This window comes from Physcomitrium patens, chromosome 16 (genome assembly GCF_059467195.1).
Source record: "Physcomitrium patens ecotype Gransden chromosome 16, ASM5946719v1, whole genome shotgun sequence".
NCBI lineage: Eukaryota > Viridiplantae > Streptophyta > Bryopsida > Funariales > Funariaceae > Physcomitrium > Physcomitrium patens.
The window spans coordinates 10781785-10794966 of record NC_143425.1 but is presented as its reverse complement, the minus strand read 5'-3'; the positions used below and the strand labels follow the sequence as shown (position 1 = coordinate 10794966).

At 29.5% G+C, this 13182-nt stretch overlaps 2 long non-coding RNA genes across 4 annotated transcripts; one reads left to right on the top strand and one right to left on the bottom strand.

Moving 5' to 3' along the window:
* Positions 1 to 2778: 2778 nt before the first annotated feature.
* On the top strand, positions 2779 to 5262 carry LOC141046385 (uncharacterized). 2 transcript variants are annotated; one of them, XR_016507109.1, is made up of 3 exons: positions 2779 to 3583; positions 3916 to 4077; positions 4378 to 5262. It is a non-coding gene; the product is annotated as an uncharacterized LOC141046385 (long non-coding RNA). The 2 variants fall into 2 exon arrangements; XR_012219298.2 differs by lacking the exon at positions 2779 to 3583 and having other exon boundaries at positions 3594 to 4077.
* Positions 5263 to 10854: 5592 nt separating this feature from the next.
* Positions 10855 to 12914, bottom strand: LOC141046354 (uncharacterized). Of its 2 annotated transcripts, none has more exons than XR_012219247.2 (2): positions 12773 to 12914; positions 10855 to 11869 (listed from the first exon to the last, which is right to left on the bottom strand). It is a non-coding gene; the product is annotated as an uncharacterized LOC141046354 (long non-coding RNA). The 2 variants fall into 2 exon arrangements; XR_012219246.2 differs by lacking the exon at positions 12773 to 12914 and adding an exon at positions 12446 to 12697.
* Between the last annotated feature and the right edge of the window lie 268 nt (positions 12915 to 13182).

The window sequence follows — 13182 nt, the reverse complement described above, 5'->3', positions numbered from 1 at the left end:
GGATAATTCTTTTATTAGCCCATTTATGACTATTTGGTGGTAAGACCAACTTATAGTGGCTATAAGTTGTCAATCTGTAATAATCTAATATCAACCATCCACATACTAGTCAATTACATAATGTCTAATAGGAATTATATATGTATCTAAACACTCTTTTAATACTCCCACTTAATGATATGTTAAATTAATCCGATTTGATAATTCTCATTATCTTCTTAAATTTATAATTCTCATAAGTTAAACCTTTGGTCAAAACATTTGCAGCCATGTGTTGAGTTCTATAAAAAAAACCATCATTCGAAGTATTTCTATTGACTAAAATAAATTGTATAATTTTATTGATCACTTACGATTTGCATGTTCAAGATATAATGGATTTTTCCCAATTCTTTCATCTCAAATCTTATGTCTAAGTGACTCTTTATTTTTAAAAGAAGTTCCTTATTATTACAGACTATGATCAACTCATCTACATATAATGCAATAATAATAAATCCATTTGGATTCCTCAATACATAAATATTAAAATTTCATGGCTCTTCTTTAAACATTGTGAGACAAAGTATTTATTTATTTATTTATTTTTTAAACCATACCATTTAAGATTGCTTGAGTTTGTATAGACCTTTAACAAACTTATAAACCAAAGATTCATTATGTTTCAAGATGTAGCTTTCAAGTTCCTCCATGTAAATCTCCTCTTTAAGTTCTCCATTTAAGAATGTCATCTTTACATTTGTTTAATGAACTTTCAAATCTTTAATTGTAGCAAGTCCAAGAGGTATACAAATTGAAGTCATTTTTGCTACTAGAGCAAAAGTTTTATTACAATTAATATCTTCTTTTTGCACATAACCTTTGTCAACAAGTCTAATCTTATAACACTCTATTAAACCATTTGGGTTATATTTAATCTTAAAAATATACTTGCATCTAATAAATTTTCTACCTACTGATAGAGATGTCAAAGTTTACATCTTATTATTAATAAGACTCTAATACTCTTTATCTATTACATCTTTTTTTTCTATACATCAATCCTTTTCATAGCTTTAGTGAGAGTAATTGATTCTTCAATGCTTGTATAAAAAGCATGTGCTATACATACTAAAGATATGAATGATTTAGACATCATCTAAGTTAATGTTGATCGATCAATCACTTGTTTATTTGCCACTTCATGTGCTTGTAAACAAATTAACATAAGCAAATTACTTAAAAGCTTTGGATGTATATTCACCACTATTTTCATTATGCAATTTTTGAATCTCCAAGTTTTTTTTTTTTTTTTTTTTTTTTTTTTTTCATCTAAAGTCATAAAGATCTTAATTTGTTTTTTTGAATTTTAACTTATGCTTCATAAAATATATATATATATATATATACAAGTTGAACCTATGTTGTTGTCATGGAAAGAATGACTATATTTTTTAAATTTCTAAATTACTATATTTCTATTAAGCTTGTAAATAAATAAACTATTCAATATTTTTAATATTTTTTTAGAAAAAAAGAAAATTCAAATAATTTACTAATAAATAAAAAAAATAAAAATATATGTATTGTATATGCAAATATAGGTATTGTATATGCATATATATGCAAATATAAGTAGTGTATAATATTATTTCTAAAGAAATAATAATCTCATTTAAAAATATTTTGATGTTGTTAGTCATGTTTAAAATATAATTTAAATTAATTTTATAGATCTTGTAATAATTATTAATATTTTAATTAATTTTCTTTAAAATCCCTATATCACTATTATCCATTTCTAAGCTAAATGTCATAACTTCAACATTCCAAATTAATTGTTCAATTTTTCTTTTGCAAGGCCAATTTATATTACATTTTAAAAAAATCAAAAGTTTAATTTTTTAGAGAATAGATAAAAATTTCACTATTCAAAATTAGATGATATCAATGTTAATATTATGTAAATACAAAACGTTTGTAACTCTTATATTATAATTTTTAAATCTGAAATTTTGCAAATAATTTCAGCATCCAAAGTTGTTGTTTTGGTTGTGGCCAAATAACTAGCAAACTTTTGTAAGAATCCATCCAATTTTCCACTTTGCAACTTCATCTAGATTTTTAAAGAAGTTCAATCTCAAATTCTTATTAAATCCGTGAAAAAAGGAATGATTCAAAAGATGTATGTGGTGTTGTATTTTGTAAAGTTTGCTTGAGAATACACTAGGCACTTGGCTGTGGAAGATAAAATGGAATTTGTAACAATTAGATCTTAACAATCCTAATTGAATCCTAAATAAACTCCAATTAAATTATAACAATATTAATCAATCTTTAATTAAATCCTAAAAGAAGTCTCAAAGAACTTCCCAAAAAAACATAAAGAAATTATAATTAATCTTAAAAGAATGTGTATAATAAAAAAATCATAAAAATATATCAAAGAAATATTTTTAAAATACTAAAAATAAATAACCTAATTGAATCTTAATCAATTCCTAATATAATATTCAACAAATCCTAAACAAATCCTAATAAAATCTTAAATAAACTTTAACAAATCCTAATTATATCCTAATAAAACTCTAAATAAATTGTAATCAAATCCTAATAAAATCTTAATAAAATTCTAACCAAATCCTAATAAAATCCTAAACACTAATTAAATCCTAGTCAAATCCTAATAAAATCTTTATCAAATCTTAAATATTAATTAAATCTTAATCAAATTCTAATCAAATTTTAGATTCTAATCAAATCCTAAATAAATTCTAAAAAAATCTAAAAAATCTAAAATAAATCTTAATCAATTATTATAGTTGTTTTGAAACCTTGATAAATATTAATTGAATTATTTATTTTGATTAAAATTTCATCTAGACCTTAATCTACAAGCAATTAACAGTTATATAAAATTTGAAAAGAATTGAATTCACCAATTGAAAGAAAAGCTCTCAAAATCTCTTGGATATTGGCCATCTTCCTTCTCCAACTTAAATGTTGAACTTCCAGTAAAGATTTCTTATTGCTAAATCGTTTAAACAATGATAAGAAGATGAGAGGAGTCAAGACTTGAATACCTATGCACTAGCCTATTTAAGCCTTGACTCCTCTCACGAATTTTCACTTCAATCAAATTAGCACATGCTATAAGATTACAAAAATCCTTACAGACCCTAAATTTCAATTATCTAAGTTCATAATCCACAAAAACTCTCACAATCTTTAATCTAACTCTTCAACTAACATCAAATTTTTTACACATTTAAAAAAACAAAGTGAAAAACTAACAAATTTTTACTCATAAATATGCTAAATTATTTACAAAATCATCAAATTTATAAACTTCTTTTTATTTCTAAAAATCCAAATTCTTTGAATAAATCTTTCTTTTTTAAAATCTCTCAAATCCTCAATATATCTTCAAATTATATGAAATCAACTTTCAAAAATTCTCTCATAAGTTTGCTCTCAAATTACATTCTTTAATCAACCAAAGAACCCTAGAATTATCATAGGTGCATATTTTTGTGCCTTGGGATCTGATTTTGACATTGGTTCACAACCAACCCTCTTCAAATATCAATTCGTAGTATTTGAGGTAATTTTTATTAGAATCTATTCTTAGTTTCTTCCTAAAGATGCCCATATTAACTATTTATCTTATTTATTTTGATTTGGCTCATTTATGCTCCTATAAAGTAAGTAGAAGTCTCTTCAAAAAGAAGGCAACATTAACACTTATTAATTTTTACTACCTATTTGTCTATTATCTATATTTTAAAGAAAATTTGCTAAAATAATTTCATTTAAGCTCTTCTATAATACACACACTCACACACACACACACACACACACATGTATATATATATATATATATATATATTCTTTCACCTAATGGCTGTGTTATCACATTACAACAATTTACTATAGACATGGTCATGGTGCCAAATTCATTCTTGAGAAGCCTTGCCCATTGAACAAAATGAAAATTTGTGAATGAATAATACCTTTTCAAAGTATGCACTGATTTAAAAAATATCCAGGACATGGTTCCATACACAGTTAATCAAATTTTGCTTTTGGAATTCCTAGGTACTACCAAAACTTAATCCTTTCAATATGGTCCTAAAATAGTGAGCTTTACATGCCATTGCTAGGCCAAATTATGTTGCTTTGTTAAGCTGAAAAACTTACTAAGTGTTACAGTAGCATGGGTTTAAGATATTAGCATGAAAAATTCCTCTCAGTCAAGCTTCTGCTTCTTTTTATTAAGAAGTAGCAATCCAATTTCAGATGTGCCTTTTTAATGCATGTATGTTTTCCTCTCTTGTGTCTCACCCAAGAAGACACTATTGAAGCAATTCCTAATTGAAAGGATGATCTTCCTTGCAGATAGATCAACATGGATGATGCAACATCCAAGATGATCATAATCTACACAAACTTATTTTTTATAAATGGCTTTGTATTTTGTTGCGATTAAAAGAAATTGGAACTAAATTATAATTCCAATTCACACTGAGGCAAACTTCTATTTTCTTCTTAGTGGAATTGAAGGTCTCCACTCCTTTCACAGTACAGCTTTTCTTGACTTCGTCAAACTTCAAACTTTGCACCTAATTGATCAGATTGATAGAAATGAATCAGTAGTTCATTATAAAGAGTGAGCATAAAAGACTCAACATGTTGTGAAAGAAGCTTGACATGTGCAATGTTTGCTCTGGTATATCCAAAGCTGCATGCCAATATACATCACTTCACACTAAATTATTTATGGAACCATTCAAGAAAAAAAAAAAAAAAAAAAAAAAAAAATACTTCTAACTATGATCAAATATGAAAAACTTGTGCACCAATCTCAAAGATTTGGTGATATTATTGTCAAAAAAATTATATAAATCTTAGATATGTTGTAAGCTAAAAGACTATTGAAAATATCATAGCTTAACTCCCTAAGAATGCATATTGCTTGTCCTAAAGAGGCAAACTTGTATCCTACAATCACAAAATTCAAATCAATTACATGCAGAACATCTAGGCAAAAAAACTCAAATATACATATCAAATGTGAAAAAAACACCATTTGAATGAATGACCAACCTACTCAAATACAAGATATAGTTGTTTAGATAGAGATGCATTCTTCAACATCATTGATATGGATAATTTATTCATCAATTGCAACAACAATAATTGCAAAATATTTCATCTTCATAATAGAATTTGAAGACATTGCTTGTAATTCATATAATTGAGAAATGGTTTAAAAACATAGTAGCCAAAGCAGCAATGTGTCAGTTTAGTGAGTACAGCATTTCAGAGCTAAGCATCAAAAACTTCATCAACATACAAACAACCTCAAAGTTCATGTTGTTCCATCAACAATAAATAACATCAAAGTTCCTACCTTTGTACATCAAAAAGAAGCAACATCATTAACAAACATCATCAATACTTCAAAGTGTGGCATTGATGATCATCAAACAACATCATCACTTTAAAGTTGATGTTGCTCTTCCTGTAGCTCAGATTCTATCATCAGTAATCCAGGACAACAAAAAACGCCCTATGAATTTCCAGTGATCTTTGTAAATTCCCTGTAATTGCCATATGATCAATGTTAAAACCCCTGTGAACAATGTGAACGTTTTTGATGAAAACAAAGACTAATCCATGCAACCATTGAAAACCACTACTTGTCTCCCTTGAGCATTTTTAATATATATATATATATATATATATATATCATATTGTTTGCTTGTAATTTCTTCAAGCTTGCAATGCAAAAATGACCAAATCTTTGATCCTATAGATTTGCTTTATTTATGGTTTTTCTTGTGTAAAAATAAAAATAAAAAAATAATAATAATAAAATCTTCTTTGCATTTAAAGACTTCAATAGCATGTACAAGTTTCCAACTATAACACCTTTTATAATAGTGTTGTAATGTTAACATTTTATTTAAAGAGTATCTTAGAAATGTATTAGGTATTTTCTTATGGAAAGATTTTATCTTACCTTGAGGTTAGATTTACAATCTAAACTAATGAAATAGGTGTTTAGGAACACCTTTTTGGCAATCATAAATAACTTAAATAAGCTTCCAATTATCTTAGGTATATCCTATCAAATTTTTAAAAAATCTATATGTATCTTATTATACTCTAATTAATTCCAAATAAACCTCAAATAACCCTTAACAACTCTAATAAAATCCTATAGCAATCCTAACCAACCTTAAAGAAAGTAAAAATAAAATTTAAAGAAATCTTGAATGAATCTCAAAAAAATTTAAATGAATTATAAAGAAATTTGAAAGATATTCTATCCAACCTCCAACAACCTTAAAATTTTCTTATTTCTAAGACTCTAAGCTAATTGAATTTCAATAATCTTTGATCTTATTTTTTGAAAAAGATTAATTTTAAAATAAAAATAAATCACAAGTATATTAAAAAATACACATATTTTTATCTATTGATCTATTACAAAATTTTCTGGAATTTAAATCCCTTTCTATTTAACAAAAAAAAAAGTCACATAAAATAATTCTAACTTTGTAAAGCTCTCATAAATTCATTATCTACTAAAATCATTCCAAAAAAAATATTATAAAGTCTTTTCTATAACCTTGTTATTTCATGAACAAAAAAACTCCATACTATCAAAAGCATTTAGTTTTGTGTCAAAGGATTTGGTTTCAACTCTAATTGATAATTGGTCTTCTTTTAATAATAATCTTTTGTGTCTCCAAATAGTTTTGCTAGAAGTTACTCTTTGGTTTTATTTTAATATATCTATTATTTTAATTTTGCTATTATATATATATATTTTTCTTATTAATTACCTTACAAAGTAAATAGTAGCTATTTTCTACAAAAGATATTATTATCATTTAATATTTTACTATCTCTTCATAATTTATTTATGTTTTCAAATTAGCTTTTTACTATATTTTCAATTAAAATCTTCAATGATATAATATATATATTATTTTCATCCAATAGTTTTAATACAATACATCATTTTTTTATAAGACAAGCATCTACTTTAAAATTGACTTTGTAATCTTGATATGTCATTTTGCTAAATTAAAACAAATTCTAAGCTAAATCCTTTGATATGCAAGATGGCATGCATATCTTTTCAAACCTTCTTGGAAGTTGAAAGAAAATCTTAGACTTTTCTTTAACAACAAGTCAAATATTATCTCATAGATAGAACTTAGGGCTAAGTAATATGTTTTCATAGCTTGAAAACCAACTTTGATTTCTTGTCATATGCTAAAAAATACTTAAATCAATTTATTATTATTTATTATTCATGATAGTAGACAATATTTCCACAAAGATAGATTTATCTTTTTCACTATTCCTGTTTTTTTTTTTTATTTTCTTGTTGCTTTTGAAAAATCTTTGTAACTTCCTTGACTTTAGTCTTTCTCTTTGGTCTATAAATTTTTCTCATAGGAACCTTTTTTTCTAGAATATTTTCATTTGGCATCCTTTTTGTGACTATGAAAACATCTTCAATAATTATAAGCATAAGATTATGACTTGGATTTGTTATTTACAGCCATATTGCCTCTAAATTAGATTTTGCATTCTTTTTGTAAGATTCTTGTTGTAGTAACTTAGCCATGACCATTTGCAGTGTCAATTTGGTTGAGATATGAGTTTCCATTAACACCACAAGCATACCAAATGATTTTATAAGACTTCCTAGTAACTTCATAGCAAAGTTTGTATCTAAAACTTTTTCATCAATTGATGGAAGTTGCTTAGCCACTTCTTATAATTTACTTATATTTGTAACAATGTTATTGCTTTTAATCATTTTTGAAGTTTAAAATTTATAATTCAAATATAATAAGTTTAAAGTGTTTTTTATCTTTTTATTTTTTTTTATCTTGTACATTGTTTTGAGATGTTTCCATGCACCTTCTATGCTTTTATCTTCACTTATAATATAAATTTTATGTATTAAAGATAAAAAGAATTATTCATAATATTCTATAATATGTATCTTTCTATTTATCTAAAAGTGTTGGATCTATAGATGACTCAATAGGATTCTTATGGTTCTTAAAAACCAATTTCCATTAATCTTTTTCAATAAGAATGAATCTAAACTTTTCTTTTTGTTGATGCTAATCGATTCCATCATTTTTTTAAAATGCAATATTTTATTGCCATTTTAAAAAATATATATATTTGAAATAAAAAATAGAGAAGAAATCAGAAAAGAATTAGATATAAAGTCTAGACAAGGCTTAACATCTACTTAAAGTTTATTTTATTTTATTTTATTTTAAGATTTATATAAATCCTGAAAAAATATAAAAAATAAAAAATACTAATTTAGATGTGTAAAATATTTTTCCACTAGTGCTCCAAAGAAATTTTAAGTACAAGCTTTCAAAATTGAAAAAGTCATAGTAATTCAAAGTCAATAATGTTTAAAAGAAATAAAAGAAATAAACAACTTCAAAACTTTATGAAGTTCTTAAACTTTCTAATTTTCTTGGTGTTGACTTAGACATTTCTTCTTTGAATTCTTAAAGTTCTTCATTGTTGCTTTTAGGTCTTGCCGATGGCCAAAGTTAAGTCTTCCAATTGTTGACAAAACATGCTCTTATCTATATGCATCTTGCCACACTCCGTGTTCTCAATATAGCTATCCAATGTCATGGACATACATATTTACCTTGATAATTATCTAGATATTAAGAATAGGTAGAAGTAAGTCAAAATAGATAAATATGATAATATCTTGTGAAAAGCTTCCTAGAAGCTTCATAGACACTGTTTTGTCTTTATACATGTCTATAGGTGATTGGTAGGTTGAAAACTTGGCCAATAAGGAGGCCAAATGTCGACATGTTGACTACTTATAGTACAAGTTGGACATATGGCGCACACCTAGAGAACTTGCTTTGCAAATTAGACATGTGTCTTGCAAGTTGGACGCATATTAGAGGTCCTATAGCATGCCGCCACATAGTTCTTAGTTGAGTAGTATATATAGAGGCAAGAGTGAAGCCATCCTCACTCTTGTCAACTCTTTTCTTGCTTTTAGTCTAGCTTCAAGAGTCTTATGTTTTCTAGTCTTTGACAATAGTCATTCCAATTCTTCCTTGAATATACATACTTTCTTCTATTTTTTCACTTTCCTTTCGACACAAATTCCATGAGTTTATGTATCTTCTTCTAATTTGTGTCCTTGATACCCAATGTTATTCTATTTTTATTCAAAGCATCAATTTTTATTTTTTATTATTTTTCTTTTGATTATATTTTTTTTAGTTTATTTGATTTATTGATTTTTTTTTGTATTTCTTGGTTTTTGAGTCTTTAACAAATAAAGCAAAATAAAAAAGATTAAAATGCAAGGTGAAAGAAAATGTAAAAGAATAGAAAGTACTTATCTTTAGTTTTGTGATTTGTTGTTGTGTTGTTGTTTGTTTATTGTTTTTCTTTTGTAGTACTGTTCATAGCTTCTTTATTCCCTCTCTATTTAGCTCGAAAGTTGAATTTCATACAATTACTTGCTTTGGCAATATTTGCGTAGATTTGCTATTAGAAATAGACACAATTACATGACACCATGTTCTATTATATTTATATTAGTATGGCCTATATAACTTTGATACACCAAGTTGGTTTAAGTAATTTAAATTCTCTTTTTCCTTTTTAGGATCTAAGATGTCTCCCAAGTCATCCCTAGGAGCACCTCATACACTCCACATGATTCCATCCATACTTTGTTTTGTGTAGGATAAACAAACACACAATGTATTTGTTTAGGATGATTCATTATGTAATATTATGTTACATATTACTATTAAGTAATACATATACAATATATGTGATGTGTTTATACCATCAATAAAATATTTAGGTGGATGTACTCATGTGATGAAGCTACATAGGAAGATACTATATACATCTAGTAAGATTATAATTATAACAAATTAGATTGTATTATGTTATAATCTATTACATATATAGATTAGCTTCACCATTACAGACAGACAATATTCTATTATATAAATAGATAAATTTAAATGTCAAACCAAATATATTTATATATATATATATATATATATATATTTAAATCATTTTTTTTTAATCATAACATTAGAATGATTTTATAAATATCATTATAAATAAAATATCTCATATAAGTATTGCAACTCTAATTTGTAATTACGAAAAAAAATTACGTAATTTTGATATTGCATTTTAAAGAATTATAACAATAAACAAATCACAATGAACAAATCACAAAATTTTGAGTGGGATATTGTAATACTTCAGATATGGTTTATAACATTCATAAAATTTATTTCCATGCTGTGTGTAAATTTTGACTAGCATACTTGAATGTAAAATTAAAAACCGAGTATATAAATAAAATACATGTATATATATAAAAGAGAGCTCCACTCTTTAGAAAAGAAAAAATCACATTCAAGTGGAAAAATTAAAATTTTCAATACATCATCTTACTATGTATATATATATATATATATATATATATTATTTACAGAATCTTTTATAAAATTTTAAGTATACTCAATAAGTTACATAAAGTAACCATTATCTGCTCCAAAGAATGAAGAAGTACAATAAAAAGCACAAGTTATTAACAAAAACATAAGCACAATGTCCCACACAAAGATTCATTGCAGGAAGAGATAAAGAACCATCAAAATAGAATCAAAATTCATCTTTCCAAACACTAGAATCATATAAACCAGATGACATAAACCACTAAACAAGCAGCACAAAGCGGCCTTTAGCCCAACTGAGAATAATCAGCTGCAAGTCATGCCTTCATCAGCAATGAAGCAAAAAAAAAACTCATGAAAAATGCTGACAAAATGCCACTTTTGTCAAGTTTTATTTTTTGTTTATTTTTGTTTTCTGTTATAAGACACTGCGGTGGTGCATCGGCTGGTTTGCTAGATTCTATTCCCGTTACAAATGACACTGTCGGCACCCAAGCAGCCTGCTCCGGTGCACAAGATCTAGCATAGAAAATTCATGTCAAATCACACAAACCGATGCACGGAGTGTGATTTCAGGCTTCGATTTTTTGTACAAAAGACGCGAAATGCATCTGTGCAAGAGTGTTCAGTGAGTCTCTCATTGCTGTCGCTATAATTCCGACTATGACTTTGGATGATGCTACAACTCTCAAATGGTGACCCACCTTTTGCAATTCTAACCGAGACTTGGGTCGACTCTTTGTGATCTTACTGAACCCTGTCGTTGTTTTTTTCTTTTTCCTGCATCAGATTCTGGGACTATTCTTAGAAAAATCACCCTAGCGCTCAAAACTAGAGCTATGACGATGCCGTGGATGTTTTCTACGAGCGTCAATGGCGTTGAAGATGAATGGTCGACAAAGGTAGAGAGGTCAAGAGCCAGGGTTGATTCTACCAACATGAGCACAGTGCAAGGAAGAAAAAGGAGGAAGAGGAGAAATGGCGCACAAGATGAGGTTCTCGATGGAAGATGAGCTTCGCATGGTGGGTCAAGAATCCTGGCTGGTGAGACCGCTATCTCCATCCTCGTCATGGAGCAGTGAATCGAAGTAGGAGCCGCCGAGCTCATCCTGGATGTCTCCCAGGAGCTTCCGCACGTTGATCATCTCGTTGGGGTCGCGGTCCAGGGCGGTTTCAATCTGGTCGCGCACTTCTCTCCCGACCTGCTCCTCGATGGCAATCAGAAGCTCGCGCACGTTGGTCCATTCGGGAAGGTGGTCCAGCGACAAATCCACGACCGCCCCATTGGCTTCCATTCTTGCTCGTTTCCCAACAGTGAGACACCACAGGAAGCTATTTCCTTTCCTGCCTCTTGCCTTCTCGTCCTTGATCTGTACAAACACAAGAGAAATCTACATCAGTTGTGTCCTCTTCTTGACTACTGCTGCTCCAGAAGCTGAGTGGTAAGGTGTTTTTTTAAAGATAATCAATCTGATAACGCCTCTTCAATTTGTGGACATTCCTGTCCGATGTGTGTGAAAATAGGTTATTGCTACACACAAGTCTTCTCCGGCCACTATCTGAAAGAAGCACTGCACTGCGTTTCAGCTCCAGCGACAGAAACAAAGAAACCTGCATAGATTCGCTTTTAAGGGTTGCAATTCTCCAAGGTTCCACTAGACAAGTCAATTGATCTTCTCACAAGGGGAGCACGCTACTGCGAACACAATCCAAATTTGTTTCGACGAATACAAGATCGGCACAATTCGTGCGCGGGATTCGGTTTTTCTCTGTTCCAACACAAAACAGACTCATTGACAAAAAAACGCTTGAAGGTCCAACTAAAATTCGTGACATGAACCCATTTGGCCACCTCGTACTGACAACTCCTCACGACTGATTTGGACCTTCATGAAGTGAACCTCACATTCCCACAAATGCGAATAAATTCATCGTCACCATCGTACCAATAACGGCGGAGCAGCGGGTCACTTCTCCTCTCCGTCCAGCAGCCGAACGCAAGAAAGACCTGAGGAAGACTCGGGGCGTGAATGCGTGAATGAACCCTGACTGTATATGGACTGAGACCTTGTGGTATGGACCCTTTGCGCTTTTATAAACATAACCTAAGCTGGTGGCCTATCGAGACGAATGTAGGAATCCCCCTTTAGATACCGTGGGGTCCTGGCATGCTGAAGAGCAGCAGGACCCAACAACAAACTATCCACTACCCAACTTTCGTCGTCATCGACCGCCATCATCTACACACACTGGTCAATCATTGCACGCCATACCGCAGAATGAAGTTTTCTTCGTCGACGAAGTGGCTTGTTAACTCCTTCGATTGACCATCAGATGCGGTAGAAGCAACCAACCCCATTTCATCCAATGTGGCGCATTATATTCCGTATTCAAACCATATAGCTCACAGGAAACCCTATTTTGGACTCTCAAACTGCCAAATACGACAAAGCGCAAGCTATCGGCACCTACTGCACATTCTTCCGGACCCACATCGTCTCCCGCGCCCCCTGCATCCCTCTTGCCCCCCGACCTCCCAGCCAATCCCGCACCCATGCTCGATATATTTTCAGAGGGTTGCCTCCAACTAATCGTTGCAATGTCAATGCCCCGATTCCCCTCGACACACTTTGCTATTTTGTATTCTTCGGTTAGCCTTGAATCGCTTAACAACTTCTTCCGA